General features: G+C 36.8%; 1 protein-coding gene across 3 annotated transcripts in view; it reads left to right on the top strand.

The window, feature by feature from the left end:
• Positions 1 to 16,976: 16,976 nt before the first annotated feature.
• The window catches only part of HDX (highly divergent homeobox), a 198,619-nt gene continuing 193,824 nt past the window's right edge, over positions 16,977 to 21,771 (top strand). For all 3 annotated transcript variants that reach the window (XM_074323748.1, XM_074323747.1, XM_019717595.2), the window contains exon 1: positions 16,977 to 17,114. The gene's annotated coding sequence lies outside the window, so the exon portion shown is untranslated. The remainder of the gene's footprint in view (positions 17,115 to 21,771) is intronic.

The following is a 21,771-nucleotide window of genomic DNA, read 5'->3' as shown; positions in this document are numbered from 1 at the left end:
TTGTTTAATCTCCATGTATTTGTGGTTTTTCCTGCTTTTTTTGCAGTTGATATCCAATTTCAAAGCCTTGTGATCAGAGAATATGCTTGGTATGATTTCAATCTTCTTAAATTTGCTGAGACTGATTTTATGTCCCAATATATGGTCTATCCTTGAGAATGTTCCGTGTACACTAGAAAAGAATGTATAGTCTGATGTTTTAGGATGAAGTGCTCTATAAATGTCAATTATGTCCATTTCATCTAATGTGTCATTTAGGGCTGCTATTTCGTTATTTATTTTCTGTTTGGATGATCTATCCATAGCTGTCAATGATGTATTTAAGTCCCCTAGTATAATTGTGTTTTGGTCAATTTCTCCCTTTAGTTCTGTTAGTAGTTGCTTGGTATATTCCGGTGCTCCCTGATTGGGGGCATAAATATTGATGACTGTTATGTCTTCTTGTTGTATAGTCCCCTTCACCATTATGAAATGTCCATCTTTGTCTCTTGTTATCTTTTTCACCCTGAAGTCTGTTTCATGTGATATCATGGCTACACCTGATTTTCTCTGGGTACCATTTGCTTGGAGTGTCAATTTCCACCCTTTCACTTTGAGTCTATGCTTGTCCTTGTAGCTGAGATGTGTCTCTTGGAGAAAGCATATGGTTGGGTTTAGTTTTTTGATCCAATCTGCTACTCTGTGCCTTTTTATTGGTGAGTTCAGTCCATTTACATTTAGGGTGATTATTGATATGTGAGGATTTCCTGTCATTCTATCTTTAGTTTTCTGGTAAGGCTGTGTCTCCATTGTTTCTTTGCCTTTTTGTTGTTGTCTATTATTTCTGTGTGGTGGTATTGTATGATGTTTCCCTCTGTTTCTTCTTTCATTACAGTATATGTTTCATTTCTGGATTTTTTTGAGTGGTTACCCTTAACTTTATGTAAAAAATAGTTTGATATTTATAGTATTCCATTTTCTTCAGCATGCCTACTTTCTCCATTCCCATATTCCGGTTCAGGCCTTTACTCTCCCCCTTTTTGAGTTTTGGTTGCCACAAATTTTCCCTGTTGATGGTGGTCGAATAGCCTCTTTCAGTATTTCTTGTAGTGCAGGTCATGTATTAGAAAATTCCCTCAGCTTCTGTATGTCTGGAAAGGTCTTTATTCCTCCTTCATATCTAAAGGATATCTTTGCTGGATATATTATTCTTGGCTCATAATTTCTCTCTTTCAATAGTTTGAATATTTGGTTCCACTCCCTCCTGGCTTGTAGAGTTTCTGCTGAGAAATCTGATGATAATCTAATGGGCTTTCCTTTGTAAGTTACCGTCTTCTTTTCCCTGGCTGCCTTGAGGATTCTTTCTTTGTCGTTGATTTTAGACAGCTTCAATACAATGTGCCTTGGAGAAGGCCTGTTGGGATTGAGGTAACTAGGTGTTCTATTTGCTTCTTGGATTCGAGAGTCCAGTTCTGTCCACAAGTTTGGGAAGTTCTCATTGACAATTTGTTTGAATATATTCTCTGTTCCCTTCTCTCTTTCTTCTCCTTCTGGTATGCCCATTATTCTTATATTGCTCTTTCTGATGGAGTTGGAAAGTTCTTGTAGAGTTCTTATATTTCTTTTAAGTCTCAAGTCTCTTTCTTCTTCCATCTGTGTATTTTCCAGGTTTCTATCTTTGATGCCCCTGATTCTTTCCTCCATATGGTTAACTCTACTACCTAAGCTGGTTTTTTCGTTCTTGATTTCTTCTACTGAGTTCTTAATCTCCAGAAATTCTATTTCGTTCTTTTGTAAAATTTCAATCTCTTTCGTAACATGCTCATGCTGTTCTTTAATTGTGTTTCTGAGTTCATTAGATGATCTTTCTGTGTTTTCTTGCATCTAGTTGAGTTTTTCCGAACTGCCATCTTGAATTCTCTGTCATTTAAGTCACATATTTCTGTATCTTTAAGTTCCTTTTCTGGAGACTTTTCACTTTCTTTCTGAGCTATCTTGTTGCCTTGGTTATTCATGGCAATTACTGATTTACTATTTCTCTTCCTAGACATCTACAGGAGTGGCTTCTGCAACAGGTTGATAGGAGGAAGTCTTTCTTTTGTTTTCCAGTACTTGTTGGTAGAATGTTTTATTTTTTTCTCCGACTACAGCCTGTTTTGCCTCTCCGACATGGTATTGCTATGTTTTCTCTGCAGTATTCCAGCTCCTCACACAATGGGGGCATTTCCTGGGAGACGGGCTACTCCTCTGTTAATATTTCGTCTAGGTCACAGGGCTCAGTGCAGATGCAAAAATCCTAAAAATTATATGAAATCGAATACAACAATCCATTAAAAAGATTATTCATCACACCAAGTGGGATTCATCCCTGGGGCACAAGGATGGTTCAACGTATGCATCCATCAATGTAATACACAACGTAAACAAAATAAAGGACAAAATTCATATGATTATATCAATTGATGCAGGAGAAGCATTTGACAAGATACAACATCCATTTATGATTAAAACACTAATAAAATAGGTATAAAAGGAAAACACCTTAAGATAATAAAGGCCATATATGACAAGCCCTCTGCTAATCTCATAATTAATGGTGAAAATCTAAAGCCCTTTGCTCGACGTTCAGGAACATGACAGGGCTGTCCCCTATCACCTCTGCTTTTCAACATAGTGTTGGAAGTCCTTGCCAGAGCAATCAGGCAAGAGAAAGAAATAAAAGGCATCCAAATTGAGAATGAAGGAGTTAAATTATCACTCTTTGCAGATGACATGATACTATATATAGAAAACCTTAAATACTCCACCAAAAAGCTATTAGAAACAATCAACAAGTACAGTAAAATGGCTGACTACAAAATCAACATAGAAAAGTCCATTGCTTTCCTATATACTAACTATGAAATCTCAGAGAAAGGAATACAAAAAACAATTCCATTTGCCATTGCAGCCAAAAGAATAAAATACCTAGGAATAAACTCAACCAAGGATGTGAAGGCCCTATATACTGAAAACTATAAGATATTTTTGAAAGAAATTGAAGAAGACACAAAGAAATGGAAAGACATTCTGTGCTCATGGATTAGAAGAAGCAACATAGTTAAAATGGCCATATTACCCAAAGCAATATACAGATTTAATGCAATCCCCATCAAAATCCCAAGGGCATTTTTTTAAAGAAATAACAAAAAATCATCAGATTTGTTTGGAACCACAAAAGACCCCGAATATCAAAGCAATCGTAAGAAAATAGAACCATACTGGAGGTATCACACTTCCTGACTGTTGCTTTTAATACAGAGCTCCAGTAATCAAAACAGCATGGTATTGGCAGAAAAACAGACACATAGACCAATGGAATAGAATTGGGAACCCAGAATTAAAACCACATAAATATGGACAGACAATTTTTGACAAAGAAGCTTTAAACATACAATGGAGGAAAGACAACCTCTTTAGTAAATTGTGCTGGGAGAATTGGATAGCCACGTGTAAAAGAATGAAACTGGACTGCTGTCTGTCACCATGTACAAAAATTAATTCAAAACTGATCAAAGACTTAAACATAAGACCTGACACAATAAACTGTATAGAAGAAAACATAGGTATTAAACTTATGGACCTTGGGTTCAAAGATAATTTTATGAATTTGACTCCAAAGGCAATGGAAGTAAAAGCTAAAATGAACAAATGGGAGTATGTGAAACTTAAAAGCTTCTGCACAGCAAAAGAAACTATCGACAAAATAAAGAGGCAACCAAATGAATGGGAGAAGATTTTTGAAAGCAGTTCCTCTGATAAGGGGCTAATATCCAAAATATACAAGGAACTCATGAAACTCAACAACAAAAAAACAAACAACCCATTGAAAAATGGGCAGAGGACCTGCAGAGACATTTCTCCAAAGAGGACATACAAATGGCAAATAGACATATGCGAAAATGCTCAACATCACTAATCATCAGAGAAATGCAAATAAAAACCACAATGAGATATCACCTCACCCCAGTCAGAATGGCTATCATCAACAAGACAAATAGTAACAAGTGTTGGAGAGGCTATGGAGAAAAAAGAACCCTCATTCACTGTTGGTGGGAATGCAGATTGGTGCAGCCACTATGGAAGGCAGTGTGGAGGTTCCTCAAAAAATTAAAAATAGAATTACCATATGACCCAGCATCCCTCTCCTGGGTATCTACCCAAAAAATCTGAAAACATTTATACATAAAGACTCGTGTGCTCCAATGTTCATTGCAGCTTTGTTTACGGTGGCCAACACATGGAAACAACCAAAATGTCCTTTGATAGATTAATGGATAAAGAAGTTGTGGTATATATACAAAATGGAATAGTATTCGGCAGTAAGAAAAGATGATATAGGAACATCTGTGACAATATGGATGGGTATTGAGAGTATGATGCTAAGCGAAGTAAGTCAGACAGAAAAAGCATAGAACTATATGATTTCACTGATATAAGGTATGTAAACCAAAAACAGCAAAAGAACAAGACAAACAAATGAGAAACAAAAACTCTTAGAGACAGACAATAGTTTAGTGGTTACTAGAGGGTTAGGGAGATGGGGGGTGGGAGATGAGGGTAAGGGGGATCAAATATCTGGTGATGGAAGGAGAACTGACTCTGGGTGGTGAACACACTGTGTAATTTATAGATGATGTAATACAGAATTGTACACCTGAAATCTATGTAATTTCACTAACAATTGTCACCCCAATAAATTTTAAAAAAATGGGCAGAGGACCTGAAAGTCGTTTCTCCAAAGAAGACATACACAAGACCAATAGGCATATGAAGAGATGCTTAGTGTCACTGATCATCAGAGAAATGCAAATTAAATCCACAGTGACATATCAGTTCACTCGTGTCAGAATGGCTATCATCAACAGATCTACAAATAACAAATTTTGGGAAAGATGTGGAGAAAAGGGAACACTCGTGCACTGTTGGTGGTATTGCAAGTTCTTGCAGCCACTGTTGAAAACAGTCTGGAAGTTCCTCAAAAAATTAAATAGAGCTACCTTATGAAACAGCAATTCCACTTCTGGATATTTATATGAACAAATCCAAAACACTAATTCAAAAAGATATATGCACCCCTATGTTCATTGCAGTATTATTTACAATAGCCAAGACATGGGAGCAACCTAAATGCCCATAAATCGATGATTGGATAAAGAAGTGGTACATACAGAGGGTGCCAAAAAATGTACATACATTTTAAGAAACGAAAAAACTGTGTTAAAATTGAAATACTCAATATATACCAATAACAAAAGATGAAGACACAAGTCATGTGTATATATTTTTTGGCACCCCCAGTATATACAATAGAATATTACTTGGCCAGGGAAAGGATGAAATCCTACCATTTGCAACAACATGAATGGACCTGGAAGGTATTGTGCTAAGTGAGAGAAATCAGACAAAGAAAGAAAAATACCATGTGATCTCACTTTTATGTGGAATCTAAAGAACAAAATAAAGAAATAAACAAAACAGAAACAGACTCATAGATGCAGTGAACAAGCTGATGGTTGCCAGATGGGAGGGTATGTTGGGGGTAAAAGAAAAAAAAAAAGGTTCCTTCCTACCTTGACATCATGAAGTTCTTCTTGAACTGTCTTTGAAAAGCTTTATAATTTTGCCTTTCATAGGTAGACTTTTTTTGTGTCATGATGTGAGACAGAGTTTGGCTTATCTTTTTTCCCACATGGATAACCCATACCCCAGCACTATTTATTGGAAAGTAATTCACTAATTTATAATGTTACCTCTCTCATATGCAACATCCATGTGTTCAGAACCATTCCAGGTCTGTTCTCTGTTCTACTGGTTTATGTGGCTACCCAAGCATCAATAACATGCTATCTTAATTATTATAGCTTTAAAATAAGTCTTCATAACTGCTCGAGTAATTCCTCCCACCTTCTTATTTAAGAGTGTCTTGGCTGTTCTTGGCCATTTTTACTTACATGTAAATTTTAAATTTCAGAATCAGCTATTCAATTTCTTTTAAAAATTGGATTTTTCACACTGTAATTACATTTTATTTATAGTTTAATATAGGGATAATTGACATCTTTAAAATACTGAGTCTTCCAATCTTTAAACATGATATATCTCTTAATCTTTTTAGACATTCCTTAATGTCTCTAAATATAGTATAAGAAGTTTCTCCAATGGAAGAATTTTACATATATTAAGCTATATTTATTCCTAGATATATGGATATAGATAGTTTAATTTTATTTTAAATGTTTCATGATGGTATGTAAAAGAACTATGGATTTTTATATGCAGGTACATGTTATGCTCATTTATTAATTCTAATAATTAATCTGTCAATTCTTGACTTTCTATATAGATAATTGCATTATTCATGAAAAAAAATGACATTTTGTTTTTTTCCTTCCAACTCCTACTCCTTTATTAGTAGAATAATATGTAGTCTTGCTTTACTGTGCTAAGGCTTCCAGTAAAATGTTGAATAAAAATGAAGATAGCAATCATACTTGTCTTGTGTCCCAATATCAAAAGAGAAGTTCTCAATGTTTTATCATGAAACATGAAGTCTTATATAGATTTTGTGTGTTTTGTATTTTGGGGGCTAGATACCCTCTACTAAGAATTTTGTTTATATTTGTTCATGAAGGGATGTTGAATTTTATCAAATTGTTTAATCTATTGAACTAATTTCATGAGTTTTCTGTTTGATTTGCTAAAGTGATGAATTATGTTATTTGATTTCCAAATGTTAAATATATTTTGCTTTCCAAGAAAAGGTTCAGTGGTCATGGTATATTATCCTTATTACACATTGCTATATTGTGTCTATTAATATATTTTTTAAGATCCTTATATCTATGTTCATGAGTAATATTGCCTTTAATTATGTTTTCACATACATTACTAGATGGATTTTGGTATTATGGATATATTAGTCTCATAAAATGAGTTGGGATGTGCTCCCTCTTTTACCTATTCTCTTGAAGAGTTTGTGAACAATGCAATTATTTCTTTTTATGATATTTGGTGGAAATCACCATGTAAGCCACATAAACCTGGAGTTTTCCTTGTAGAAAAATATTGACAACTTATTTAGTTTTGGCAATGGCTATAATACTTTTTAGGTTTTCTATTCTTTCTGAGTCAATTTTGAAAGACTGTATCTTTAGGGGAATTTTTCCATTTCTTTTACATTTTCAAATTTATTCTCATAAAATTATTTATTATAGCCTCAGTTTTGTAGTATCCATAAAATACTGCTAACATTTTTTTTTTATTCCTGCCTTGGTTGTTATTGTTATCATCATCATCATCATCATCATCATCATCAACATCATCATCATCATCTTTCCTGCTCTGTTCTCCCTCTACATATTCTCTCTCTCCCTTTCCTTTTTCCTCTCTCCCTCCCATTACCTTCTCACTTACCATACACTCTTTCTGTCTTAATAAGTATTGCCAGGGAACATAGCTTATATGATTTTAATTATTTTTTTTCACTTTGTCGATTTGTTTGCACTGTTATCGAAGGAAACTGTTTTACCAAAGGCTTTGCAACTTACGGCATGAATCACTATCTTCCCAAGCTCCAATATCATTTTTCATACCATCCAATTCCCAGCCCCTTAACTGAAGCTACAAATTGTGAAATTTTAGTATGGTAGCAACTCACTTCCCACAATAATTATCATGCAAATTTGGATATGTGTATATTTCTACATAAAGGATTCATGGCTGTGTCATATTAGCAAAAGTATCCCCAATCCCTCTAGTGGTTGAGAACCACTTTAAATTTTTAAAAAGGCAGCTAAACCTTGACAAAGCAGTATATTTTCTTTCCCATATAAACAGGGTCCAAACTGCTTCCAGAAGTCAATCAAGGTAAATATGTAGGTTCCCTAGATTTCTGGTAAAATGCTACAAAAAAATTTCAATATGTAATTAGAGAGACAAGTATAAATTTCATTATGCCCTCAAGAGAGATGTTTATAAATGGACTTCTTACTGGATGTATACAAATTTTTTTTTTAACAATTTGCTATTGCACAACTACTAAATTAGAATAATTTAGGCTCTGGTCTCTTACTTTATCCTGGCATCAATAACTTGGCTAAATGGAAAAAATATTTGGAGCCATATCAAGAATAGAGCTGTTGACATGTCAGAAATAGGACTACTCTGCAAAAGCCATCACTCATATTCATAGCTCTAGTTTTCCTTGATCTACCCAGGACCCCTGTCCCAACCCCATCTCTATCTATCTCACTGTTTTGCATTTCCTCTTTAAGTCTGTGACTGCTGTACTAGATGATGCATATTTTGAGGACAAAAAATCATGTTTTAGTAAATTCTATGTGGTTGACGAATAATAGGAACTAAGTAAATGCTTGTGGAATAAAATTGACTCTATTATTCTCCCTTACACTTACAGCTCAATTGGATCTAAACTTTTATCATACGTAAGAATTCCCTGGAGAGTTTGATAAAACACTGGTTACTAGGCCCTATTCTGAGAGTTTCTGAATCTGTATCTGCAGGTAGAGTCCCAAAATTTGCATTTCTTACAAGTTCTAAGGTGATAATGATACTGTTGGTCCTGGAAAAACATGCTTAGTTTAAAGTAGAAACAAAAAGGATATTAGTAATGCATCACATCTCAAAAACCACAGAGGTGCTCAGAAATCAGTTACATTTTGGGAAATTTGCTAGGTGAACAAGTTACATTAATTCATTTTCTATAAAATGATGTACCTTAATAAATAAAATGTAAAGTAGAAATTTAGTATTCTGCAGAGGTTATTTATAGAATCATTAGAGCAGAGGAGGATATGCGAATGATTCTGAGGGGTTTTCCACCAAAGGTTTGTGCCAGAGTATATTTTCCCTCTTGATTTTATTCTGACCTGGCCCACAGTATGGTGAGGGAAGTTTATTCAAATGGCATTTCTTTAAGTAACAAAAATACTAAGAACAAGACTGTCATAAATAATTGAAATCTATCAAGAACCTATAAATTTAACAGATTCATTTAAAACTTATTTCCTTCATCCTTTGAAGCAAGAGCCTTTAAAAAAGACACTTATTTTTAATTTTCTCATCAATTTTGGTGCACAACTTTGGTTGGAAATGACAGTAACCTGAAAAAATGCCTGAAAGTTGGACAGCAAAAAAGTAAAAGAGAACAGCTTCAATAATCTACAAACAAAACATTGAGCCTCTGATTAATGAAAATCAGCTCTAACAGATAAATTAACCTAATTTTAAGGAACTTGGAAGTTAGTTTTTTCAAACCATATTGCCCAGAGCTGTGTTCTGGGCTTATATAGGCAGGTTTCACATGTATCAGTAAGTGGTTGCCTTGGTTAAAATGAACTGAAAAATGCTTACTAAAATTGCATGTTAATGGGAAAAGTTTAAACAAGAAAAAAAGAAAGTTAAAAGCACTTTATTTGGTTTCGCAACCCTATACTGACCCAAAATGCACTGAGAAAATGTTTTATTTGGATTCTACCTTCTGAAGAATAGGAGAGCAGCAAATTCTTTGCCTTTCATTGGTGGTGCCCTAACCTAGAGCTTTCCTCCCATTCAGCTCCACCAAACCAAATCCTAAAATTCCAAATCCACTTCTACCATTAAGGCATTTTCTTGACTAATTCCTGTGTGACATGATACAAAAATTAGTATTGTTCATGTTGGGATGAACTTTAGGAGTCACTCAATATAGATAACCTTCATTCCTGATTGATGGTCATTATGCTTGAACATTCCCAGTTTGAGGCCTTTTGACTTTATAAAACAGTCCTATCATTTCTTTCTTTCTTTCCTTCTTTTTTCAATTACATTTGACCTTCACTATTATTTTATGTTAGTTTCAGGTATACAGCACAGTAGTTAGACATTTATATACTTTATGAAGTGATCGCCCCAATAAGCCCAGTACCTACCTGGGACCATACATAGTTATTACAATATTATTGACTATATTCCTTATGTTGTACGTTACATCCCTGTGACTATTTTGTAATAACCAGTTGTACTTCTTACTCCCTTTGCTTTTTTCACCCAGGCTTCCACCTCACCCCCCCTTCCATCTGTCAACCATTAGTTTTTTAATCTGTATCTATGAGTCGATTTCTGTTATGTTTGTTCATTTATATTTTTCTTTAGAGTCCTCATATAAGTGAAATCGTATGGTATATTTCTTTTTCTGTCTGACTTATTTCACTGATAATGCCTTATGACCCAGCAATTTCACTTCTGGGTCTTTATCCAAAGTAATCCATAACACCAATTCAAAAAGATACATGCATCCCTATATTCATTGCAGCATTATTTACAATAGCCAAGATATGGAAGCAACTTAAGTGCCCATTATTAGACAATTGGATAAAGAAGATGGGGTACATATATACTCAGCATTAAAAAGAATGAAATCTTGCCATTTGCAACAACATGGGTTGACCTAGAGGGTATTAAGCTCATATTGAATTTATACATTTTTAAAATAAAAATTACCCACCTTAGGTATTTACTGCCAATCCTAAAAGGATTTAGGACTTTATTGTTAATGTAATGGGATGTACTTGGAGGGCTTTAAGTTGGAGAAGTGATATGATTCAACTCTATAAAAAGTATTTTGAATGCTATGCAGATAAATTATTCAAAAAGGACAATGGTAGACAATAGGAAACCATGTAAGATGCTTTTGCAGTTGTTCAAGCTAGACATGATAATGATTGACTAATGTAGTAGTGATGGAGGAAGTAAGGACTGTTCAGATTTGGGACATATTTTGAAGGTACAGTCTACAGCACTTCCTGATGGCTTCGATATAGAGTGTGAGGGGAAAAGAAGAATGAGCAACTGGGTGAATTTAATTACCTCTTTTTGTACTGTGGTTTCATAAATGCCTTGAACTACAAATTTGTCAGTTGGACTACAAATTTTTCAAGGGGAGAGACCCTGCCCTTCTTTTTCTCTCAAATCACTTCAGTTCAAGATATGCAGTAGGTACTTAACAAATATGTTAATCTGTCATAGGTAGGTCATCTCTGAATTCTTCACTTTCACCCTTTTCATTCCTTCTTTGAAATGTCTCAACTTCAATCATTTCTCTTCATCCCTGCTCTTAATACAACTGGATTAGCACAACTGTCTAGTCTTTCTCATTCTAGCCTATCTGCAATCTGATTGCAACTACAAATTGATGACTGACTAACCTTTTTAAAAGTTTGCTTTCTGACATTCATTTAACAAGTACTTACTGATTTGTCCACTTTGTGTCCAGAATTCTTCTAGCTGCCGGGGATATAATGGCAAAACAGACAAAAAAAATATGCCAGCCTTCATGGAGCTAACATTTGCAATAACTAAAAATATATAGTGTTTCAGACAGTAATAAGTGCTATGAAGAAAAATAAAATAAGGAAGTGGGTATAGGGAGGTATAAGGACTGTTGAAAAGATCATAACTGATTTTTTGGTCAAGATGGAGCAGTATGTAAATGCTGTGCTTACCTTCTCTCAGGACCACATCAAAACTACAACTAAACTACAAAACAACCATCAAGGAGAATCACCTGAAATCTTGCTGAACTGAAGCCCTACAATTAAAAACATGCAGAAGAAGCCACCTCAAGACTGATAAGAGGTGTGGAAATGCAAAACAGGCTGGTCCCACACCCATGTGTGACCATTAAAAACTGGGAGGGGTATCTTGGCTGTGGAGGTGCCCCCAGAGGAGCGAGGGGTCCCAACCACCACCACCCCACAAGTTCAGGATACCAGTGCAGGGGAGAGAAGTCCCCATAATTATTTCTGGCTGTGAAAACAAGCAGAGATTGAGACTGAGTGAGAAGGAGGGCGGCTGGAATCCCAGGCACTCCTATTAAAGGAATCACACACAGACTTATCACTGAGGGAATCACTGGCTCTGAGCTCCAGAACTGGGGCAGCAGTTGGAGAGGTGACAAGGACATATGGTGGGGAACCCGAGTTGTCTGGCTTCAGGATAAGGGCTGAAGGGGCAACTTTCTCCTGTATGGGGGAGGTGGCCAAGGCCATTGTTTCTTTGTTGAGCCATCCTCCTTCCCAGCATGCAGACACAGGCAGCCGCCATATCTGTGTCTCCATCAAGCTGGCTAACACCACTCATAAGTCAAACCCTGGTGATTTGAGACCCCACCCTGCCCAACTTTTGGGCATACCCAAGCTGCTTCCAGTGGCTTTTTCATAAAAACTGCCTGCCTTTTCTTATGCTGCAGAAGAAAATCACTGCTGAGAAGTAGAGGCAAAGAAAAACAAGAAAATGCAACAGCTAACACATTACTAGAAGAACTATCTAGGAAAACAATTAGATATTGAAACTCAGCTTTGAATGTGCATGTGAATTGTCTGGGAACCTTGCTAAATGATGAGAGATTGGTGAAGCGCAGCTTGTAAGAATGTCTCAGGATTTTCCGAGATGCCTGGGCTCCTCAACTCACCTAACCTAAATACAAATAAATGAAAATAAAATGAACATAAAAAGCCATGCATCATCTTGCTTGAGTGACAAGCATCATCTTGCTTGAGTGTGTCCTGTACCTCTGGCTGAGCAGCCCTAATCCCAGTACTAGTGGCAGCCTGCCTTGGTTCATGGTTTGGCCTATTAAGGCACCTCCAACCATGGCACAGGCTATGGCCATCTGTGGATTTCTTTGTGGCTCCTGCCAGGTGACCCTGGGTGGGACACTGGCTGCTGCTGAAATTGACCTGCAGCAGGTCCCATCACAGGTGGCCCTGGGAATGGCATCTCCAGTGGCCAGCTTCAAAACGAACTGGAGCATCACCCAGCTACCTCCAATGATTACACATCCAAGGGGCAGACTGGGCAGGCACCACAGCACTGCCGAGGCAGATCCTGCTCTGTAGGGTCAGCCCCTGTACCACAACTCCTCCACTGTAGTAATGGTTAGCCCTCACAACCTATGAGCCCGAGACACACCTGCAGCACCCCACTCTGGTGACCAGGGATACTGCACCACTGAGCTCCACAGCACACCTACTACATAAGACCACTCTACTAAGACCAGGAAACATAGCAGCTATTCCTAATACATAGAAATAAACACAGGAAGGCAGCCAAAATGGGGAGACAAAGAAACATGTCCCAAATAAAATAACAGAACAAAGCTCCAGAAAAAGAACTAAACAAAATGGAGATGAGCAATCTAAGAGATGAAGAGTTCCATACACTGGTTACAAAGATGCTCAATGATTTCAAGGACAATTTCAGCAAAGAGGTAGAAAACATAAAAATGGAGATAGAAACCATTAAAAGGAACTGGTCAGAAATGAAGAATATAATATCAAAAATGAAGACTATGAAGCAGAGGATCGAATCAGTGACTTAGAAGATCAGGTAGCAGAAAACACCCAATCAGAACAGCAAAAAAAGAAAGAAACCCAAAAAACTGAGGAGAGTTTAAGGGGACTCTGGGACAACCTGAAGTGTACCAACGTTTGCATTATAAGGGTACCAGAAGGAGAAGAGAGAGAGCAAGGAATTGAAAACCTACTTGAAGAAATAATGATGAAAACTTCCCTAACATGGTGAAGGAAATAGACATACAAGCTCAGGAAATACAGAGAGTCCCAAACAAGAAGAACCCAAAGAGGCCAACACCAAGACACATCATAATTAAAATGTCAAAGGTTAAAGACAAAGAAAGAATCTTAAAAGCAGAAAGAGAAAAACCATTAATTACCTATTAGTGAGTTCTAATAAGACTATCGGTTTCTCAACAGTAACTTTGCAGGCCAGATGGGCTTGACATGAAATATTGATGAAAAGCAAGGAACTACAGCCAAGATTACTCTACTTGGCAAAGCTATCATTTAGAATTGAAGGATAAATAAAGAGCTTCCCAGACAAGAAAAAGCAAAAGGAGTTCATCACCACCAAACCAGTATTACAAGGAATGTTAGAGGGACTTCTTTAAGACAGAAAAAAAAAAAAATCAAAGACATGAATAATAGAATGGCAATAATTACATTCCTATCAACAATTACTTTCAATGTAGATGGAATAAATTCTCCAATCAAAAGATAGGAGGGCTGAATGGATAAGAAAACAAGACCCTTACATACGCTGCTTACGAGAGACTCACTTCAGATCAAAAGAAACATACAGACTGAAAACAAAGGGATGGAAAAAGATATTTCAAGGAAATGTAAATAAACAAACAAAAAAAGCTGGGGTATCAATACTTATACCAGACAAAATAGACTTTAAAACAAAGAGTATAACAAGAGACAAAGAAGGACTTAGTAATTCCACTTCTGGGTATGTATCCAAACAAACCCAAAAAGCTACTTCAAGGAGACATGTTCATCCATATGTACACTGCAGCATTATTAACATAAGGCACGATATGAAGGCAACCAGTGTCCATGAATGGATGAATGGATGAAGAAGAGGTGGTACATATGTACAATGGAATATTACTCAGCCACAAAAAAGAACAAAATCTCACCATTTGTAACAGCATGGATAACCTAGAGGGTATTGTCCTGAATGTAGAGAGTCAGAGAGCGAAAGACAAATGTCATATGATTTCACTTATAAGTGGAATATAAAGAGCAAAATAACAAACAAACAAAACAGAGGCAAACTCATAGATACAGAGAACATTTTGATGGTTGCCGGGTGGGAGGGGGTAGGTGAAAAGGAGAAGGGATCAAAAAGTACAAATTGGTTGTTACACAGTAGTCATGGTGATGTAGCGTATAGCATAAGGAATACAGTCAATAACATTGTCATAACCATGTATGGTGTCAAATGGGTACTAGATCTATCGAGGTGATAGATGGGAGGGAGATCAGGGGCAGGGTTGAAAAGGTGAAAGGATTAAGAAATACAAATTGTTAGTTACAAAATAATCATGGGGATGTAAACTATAGGGAACATAATCAATAATATAATGACTATGCATAATGCCAGTCTGGTACTAGTCGGGGAGATCACTTCCTAAATTATATAAATGTCTAACCATTATGTTGTACACCTGAAGCTAATATAAGATAATATTGAATGGCAATTCTAATTGGAAACTTAAAAAGGGGGGAAAGATAAAGAATAAGAGGTTCAAAGTTTCAGATATAAAACAAATAAGTCTTGGGGATGTAATATACAAGCACAGAAAATATAGTCAATAATATTGTGATAGCATGGTACAGTGTCAGTTGGTTGCATGGTGATCACTTCTTTAGCATAGGGAATATAATCTATAATGTGGTAATAACTGTACAGTGCAAGGTGGTTACTGTTGAATAGCTATGATGTACACCTGAAACTAATATGATATTGTATGTTAGCTATATGTCAATAAAAATCTTTTTAAAAAGGTTATAACTTGAAATAGGGTTACAGTGTAACCTTTTTAAAAATTTAAAGTGGTTACTTTTAAAGAGTTACATAACCTCTTTAAAATTGTCTTTAAAATTTAACTTTTAAAAGTTTTTTAAATCTAACAATTTTAAAGCGGTTACATCTGAACAGAGATTTAGATCAAGTAAGGGAGATAGTCATTCAAAGACAGAGGGAGCAACAGTGCAAAGGCACAGATGTGGTCATAAGCTTAATTTGTTTGAGAAATGGAGAGAAGGCCAATGTGATTGGAAAGTGAGTGAGTGGCAGCAGCTGAGGCCAAAAACATGGCAAAAGACAGATCACTTAGGACCTTGGGGCTGTGGTAAGAAGTTTGTATTTTATAGTATGTGTGAATGGAAGCCATTGGATAGTCTGGAGTTGGGCATGTTGTGACTTTTTGCTTTAAAAAAATCACTCAAGCTGCTCTGCTCATCGACAGAAGAGGGTTAAGGAGCTCTGCCCTACAGCCTTTTAATAAAATCAAAGTGGCTTTTAATAAAATCAAAGTTCTCAGCATACTTTAAAGGCTTTTTTATTATCAACCTATCCTATCTCTCACTAGTCCTGAACATATGCCCTCTATTTCGTCAGGCTGATTTAATCATGGACCTCCTTACATCATACATAGCTATAGTTTTTAACTTTTGCTTATTCCTTCCCCTTTAAGACAGTGCTTTTCATCCTCTCTTATCTACCAATCAAGACCATATCAAGTTTCAATTACAACATAGACTGCTTCCCCAATTATCATCTCACCTATGTTTCCAGCCATTAAATGATGTAGCTTGTCTGTAGTTCATAACTTTGCACATGATCATGTATTTTATTGTTGTGAATATTTAATGTATGTTAATCTTACTTTCTGAATGATGTTAATTCTAAATTGCGGAGGACCAATAAATTCCACATCTCTCATGGCATCTGCAAATTTGGGGAATGTATCAAGTGAGTGTTAACTGATGTAACATATGGTTTGAATTTTTTTATGTAATGTTGTAATGGTAATCACTCAAGTAACTTCTGGCAGAACAGAGATTGAGGTTAGGTGAACAGAACCCATAACTTTAATTTCTTGCCTCAGTAGTCAGAGTCAAAAGGTCACATAAAACAGTACACTCTCTTTTACTGACAAATTCCAAACGCTCCACGAACACATTTTTGACTTTAGTAACACTGAATATATAATTGTCAATTGAACACTGGCCACAAAAGACTGTATTTCCGTATGTGATCATTTGATTTTGGCAACTTGCAACAATTCTGCTGAAAGTGAATCTCAAGTTAGAAAACCAGGCAGCACCTGCTCAAATGGCTGGCATATAACTACCAATAATTACTAGAGTCACAGGGATGCTGGGCGTTCACAGCTATTCAGGAAGGGAGAGGTAAAGAGAGGCCTGGCTTTGGACTCAGCACACATATGCGGGAAGAAGCAGCCCCACTGCAGGCAGCTATCTCCCCTCCTCCCTCCCTACTCTTGGGTTCTGGGCTGAGGCCAGGGACTGTCCGAAGCTGATCTCGGGCTCCCATTGGCCGCTGTCTTTTGTGACGTCACGATCATGATGAGAATTGATGATCGGACACGCTGATTTCATTGTCTGAGAAGGCAGTGGAGACCCAGGAAAAATCTCGCTGAATCTGCCTGCCCCAACAGTGGCCTAATCTGGGATCCTTCCCGTGACCGCACCACGCCCGAGGTAAGCAACCAGACTGGGTGGGTGTGAAGGCCGAAGGAGGGCAAGCGAGGCACCTAGCTAATGCTCTGCCCAGTGCAGGGCTCGTAGGTTCAGAGGCCTAAAGAGGCTGCCAACAAACTGATGCGGCTTTGGGGGAGTCAACTGCCTCTACCCTCCCAGTGAAGCCTGGTGGCAGCGTGAGGTTAGAAACGAGCTGAAGATAGCGACGCAGTGGGTATTGCCAGAGAGCTAAGGACCTTGCTCCGAGAGGGGGCGACGTTTGGGACGCGCTTCTGGTTTGGAGTAGGAGGAAGTGGTGCCTCTGCCTCCGAAGAAAGGAGTGTGTGTGTCCGGGGGGTGGTGAATTCCACCGCTTCTAGATTTCACTGGACAGTAGATTTCTCACAGCCCTACTCAAACGCACTGACTGTGCTGCGCCTGCGCATTAGCAACTTGGAGGGGGTAGTTCTTGGCGAGGAGAATAGGCGTGGAGTATGCGCAGGCGCTTTTTCCGTTTCGCTGGAGTGGGTGGGGCTGAGCCCTGTCTGGGCAGAATGTGGAAAGGGTTGGGGGTTGGCCCTGCGATGTTTCAAGTGCTAGTTGAACAGGGATCTGCCACTTACTTTAAATCTGGCCTACTGAGCATAAACAGACCCAATATGGGCCTGATGAATTTAGGAGGGCACATTCTTAATCTACAGATACCAGGTTTGGAATAATGCAAAGAATTCAGAGAGGCATTTGTGGAATAGAAATTACTGAGATAAGAAACAATTTGGAGGGGAAAAAACCATTAATTAGTCAAGTGAATCCAACTTTTAATCTTCAAGGAACTCTGATTTGGGGTGCCACTCAGTGATTGTGGGAGAGATGCAGAGTGAGGTCCATTGTGGAGACTCGGAGTAAGACATTTTCCTTTTTTGCCCTTTCTTTCTTTTTGGAAAGGTCTGTTATAAAGCCTTTGTCTCTGATTCCGGTTTCATGCTAAGTTCTTTCTTCTTCCTCTGTCTCTGCTAGAACCACCAAAGGCAAATCCTGCCCAACACCCCTCCATTGGAAGGGGCTCTATTACTCACCAACCCTGAGAAACAATCTGCCTGCTTGTTCTTGGTGGAGAAATTGTACAATAGTGTTATTAATTCTGCTCTACTGTCTGATCATGAAGTCCTATTTCACAGCAGAATATGGATTTTTCTCCATTTCTCATAGGTAGTTAAGAGGTTAAGTCCTGGTGAATTTTCCTTTGAAAGCCCTCTCCTACCATTCTTCTCTTATCCTACAATCTAAACTCTCATCACCACCCATCCAGAAACTCCAGAAGCCTTCTAGCAAGCCTTCACTTGTGCCCCAAATCCTTCATTCACCCTGCCACACTAATGGCCTATGAACACTTCTTTCATCAAGTCATTTTTTTCAGCAAAATATTCTTGGCTCCCTATTTTCAATTGTCCCAAGCCCAATTCATTTCATTGTACCACATGTACCTTGTTTTACTTTATTCTTCACTACAGAACTCTCCTTAATGTCCCATGAACAGTCTACCTCCAGAAATTTGCTCCTTGCACCACTACCATTCCCTTCACCTAGGATGCTATTTCTTTGGCCTATTCAAATTTTACCCACTTTGGAAGCTTAACTCAAGTTACACCTGTCCATAAGTGCCTTCCAAGTCTAACCCAACCTTTATTAACTTCACCTTTTCTAGAACTCCTACATTTGTTCTTTTATCTGTTACTTTCTTATAGACTGCTTTATATTCCTCTTATGTACTTTGGTGTGTGTGTATGTGTTGGACTAGACTCAACTGGATTTTAAACCCTTTCTTAAAAGTTAGGCCCATGCCATCCAATTTTTTATTCTCTGCCCACAGCACTTGGATGACTATTTGCAATATCTGCAGCCATATATGATCTTTGATTCCCAATTTCTTGGGAAATGAAGTACTATTGTTATAGAGAGAACGGTATATATGTGAAAATGTATTCATCATTGGTCAAGGGACCTTCCAGTGACTGAATAAACCTGAATATGAGTCAGAGAAAAGGAAATAAAGACATCTCTATATAATGGGTGGCCTCCAAATACGTTCTGTCCCCATAAACAAGACCAAAGGAACATTATGAAAGAAGTTGTTCTGTTTGTAATTTTTTCACATATTTTCTCCATATCTTCTCTTAAAATCTATTAATTATATATATATTTTTTAATATATCTTGCAATTGCTGCTTTACATTGACTACCACTGATGGTTTTCATTTGTATGTCTCTTGAATCATAGCTAATCATTCTCATGATTGCCATAATTGCTATTGTATAGCACATCAGTAGTCACTTTCCTACCCCTTGGGCTTCAAACTGCATTGTTTCACAGATCTGTTTTATTTGGAAGAAAGTGTGATCATGGTTTAACATAGAGGTGTTTTATGGATTCCACTTGGCTGCTTCACTTTGAGGCACCATCCCAATATTACATCAAGGTATGTGGTTTAGAAACATGGATGGAGAGTAATCCAAAAGGGTATTAGAATATGTAAATTTGAAAATCATTGTCATATATTATTATAAGTGAACTATGATTGTTATTTACTATAACTGAAAAATCCTTTCTCTTTGATTTTTTCTCTTATTACCTACATTATGTGAATCCCTCCAAAGTGTTTTAGTTTGTAGCCAGCTTGCATAATAATTAATGAGAATTACTTAGACATTTATATGTAGACGAATAGACAAAATTATTCAAAGGTAGGACACTCTAGATAGAATATAATGCTTAGGAATGTGCTGCTTATTTTAGAGAGCTTAAAGTAAAATATGAAAAAAAAATAAGAGTGTGACATTTGTGCTTCTAAGGTTTATTTTACAATTGCTATCTTAATGAGAGGATGGCATTGGACTTTCTCATTTAATTTGTAAGTTTGAGCTGGAATGGATTTTCTAATGACAATCCAGTCACCTCATTTTACATATGAGAAAACTGAAGCCAGATAAGTGAAGTACCTTGCCAGCATTAATAAATGCTAATATATATTAAGCATTTAATGCCAAGAATTGTGCTGACAACTTTATATATGTTATCACATTTAAACCAACATCCCTATGAGATAATTTCTAATATTCCCATTTTACAAATGAGAAAACAGAGGCTCAAAGTAGTTGAGTTTCTTGGGGCCACAACAAAATGGTCACAGGATGCAAATACAGGTGGGTCTATCTGAAATTTAATCACAAGCTCTACTTGACCAAGGTGATATGCAATTAATTTTTTGGCAGAGCTTTAGTGAGGATCTAAATCTCTGGAGTCCCAGTACAATGTGTGTGTGTGTGTGTGTGTGTGTGTGTGTGTGTGTGTGTGTGTGTTATATCATAATGTCTTCCAGGAACACCACACTATTTCTACAAAATCAGTGATTTCTAAGCTTGACCAAATGGTGTATACTTACATTTCTTTTTAAGTATTTTATTAACACTCTGTCAGTCTTGGCTGAAAAAGATGGCATGAAATTGTATATAAAATATATTTTTAAAACATTTATTTACTTATGCTTTTAAAATTGTATTATACTTCCAGAGGTAATCATATTTTTGTGTAGTGTTAATCCCCAATAGGATAAAAATATTTGAATTGTTGATTTTGGTTTTATAGTGGAGCTAGTTAACTAAACATGAAATTGGGTGTGTCTTAATATACTTCCACTGAGTACACTATATCTAGGCATACTGATTTGGAAGTAAATGGTACAAATATTAGAGAGATATATTCTGCATAAGAAGGAAGCTTGAAAGGTTAATATATACAGAAGCTGTTTTTGACATTATGAGACCTTTCCAAGCTGCATAACATCTTAAGACAATAAACTGAAACCTGTCTGTACAAGCAAATGGAGTCATCTTTATGCCAACTAGTAGCAAAATTGTCTGAATTAACCAGAGATCTAGGTACATGTCAAATGAATAAATGAGATTATATTGTGTCATTTATTTAAATTTTTTTATTAACTAAAATTTATTGGGGTGACAATTGTTAGTAAAATTACATAGGTTTCAGGTGTACAATTCTGTAATACATCATCTATATATCACATTATTTTGTCATTTAAATGCTATACTTCAAGTCTTAAAGAAATCTACAACAGCAGTTGTCCTACCTTCTTGGTCTCTTATTTCTTTAGAACTAGACTTATGTCAAATTTGGTGGATCCTTAGAATCTTTAAATGTGTTGTCAGAGTGGCAAAATTTTTGGAAAACATTTCCTCAGCCTCACTTTCCTTGGAGTTGGGAGCAATTTATTTTAAGGTTCTTAAAACAGTCATGCAAACATGTGACTTATATGCCAAAGGCAAACACTTTTCTCATGTAGATAAGCATTTGTGCATAGTGCTTTCCCGAGGTCATATGAGTGGTAAGTGACAGAGGCAGGATTTTAAAGCAGGTGTCATTATAGAGTACTTTTAACTACTAGGTTATAGGTTGGAGAGCTAGAGTGAGAGGCCCATCTTTATTTGTTGTTTTTAAAAAGTGTGTGTGTGTGTGTGTGTGTGTGTGTGTGTGCTTAATTTCCTCCTAACTTCTCTCTTGCTGAGTCTCTAATGCCTATGACATTTTCTTTTTCTCTTTGTGGAGATGAAAAAATTGTAATGGCTTCAGTGGCAGAACACATGTAGACAGACCCATATATTA

The sequence above is a fragment of the Rhinolophus sinicus genome, chromosome X, assembly GCF_036562045.2.
Source record: "Rhinolophus sinicus isolate RSC01 chromosome X, ASM3656204v1, whole genome shotgun sequence".
Lineage (NCBI taxonomy): Eukaryota > Metazoa > Chordata > Mammalia > Chiroptera > Rhinolophidae > Rhinolophus > Rhinolophus sinicus.
Note: the sequence above shows the minus strand (reverse complement) of the source record. Positions and strands in the feature narration are given on the sequence as shown.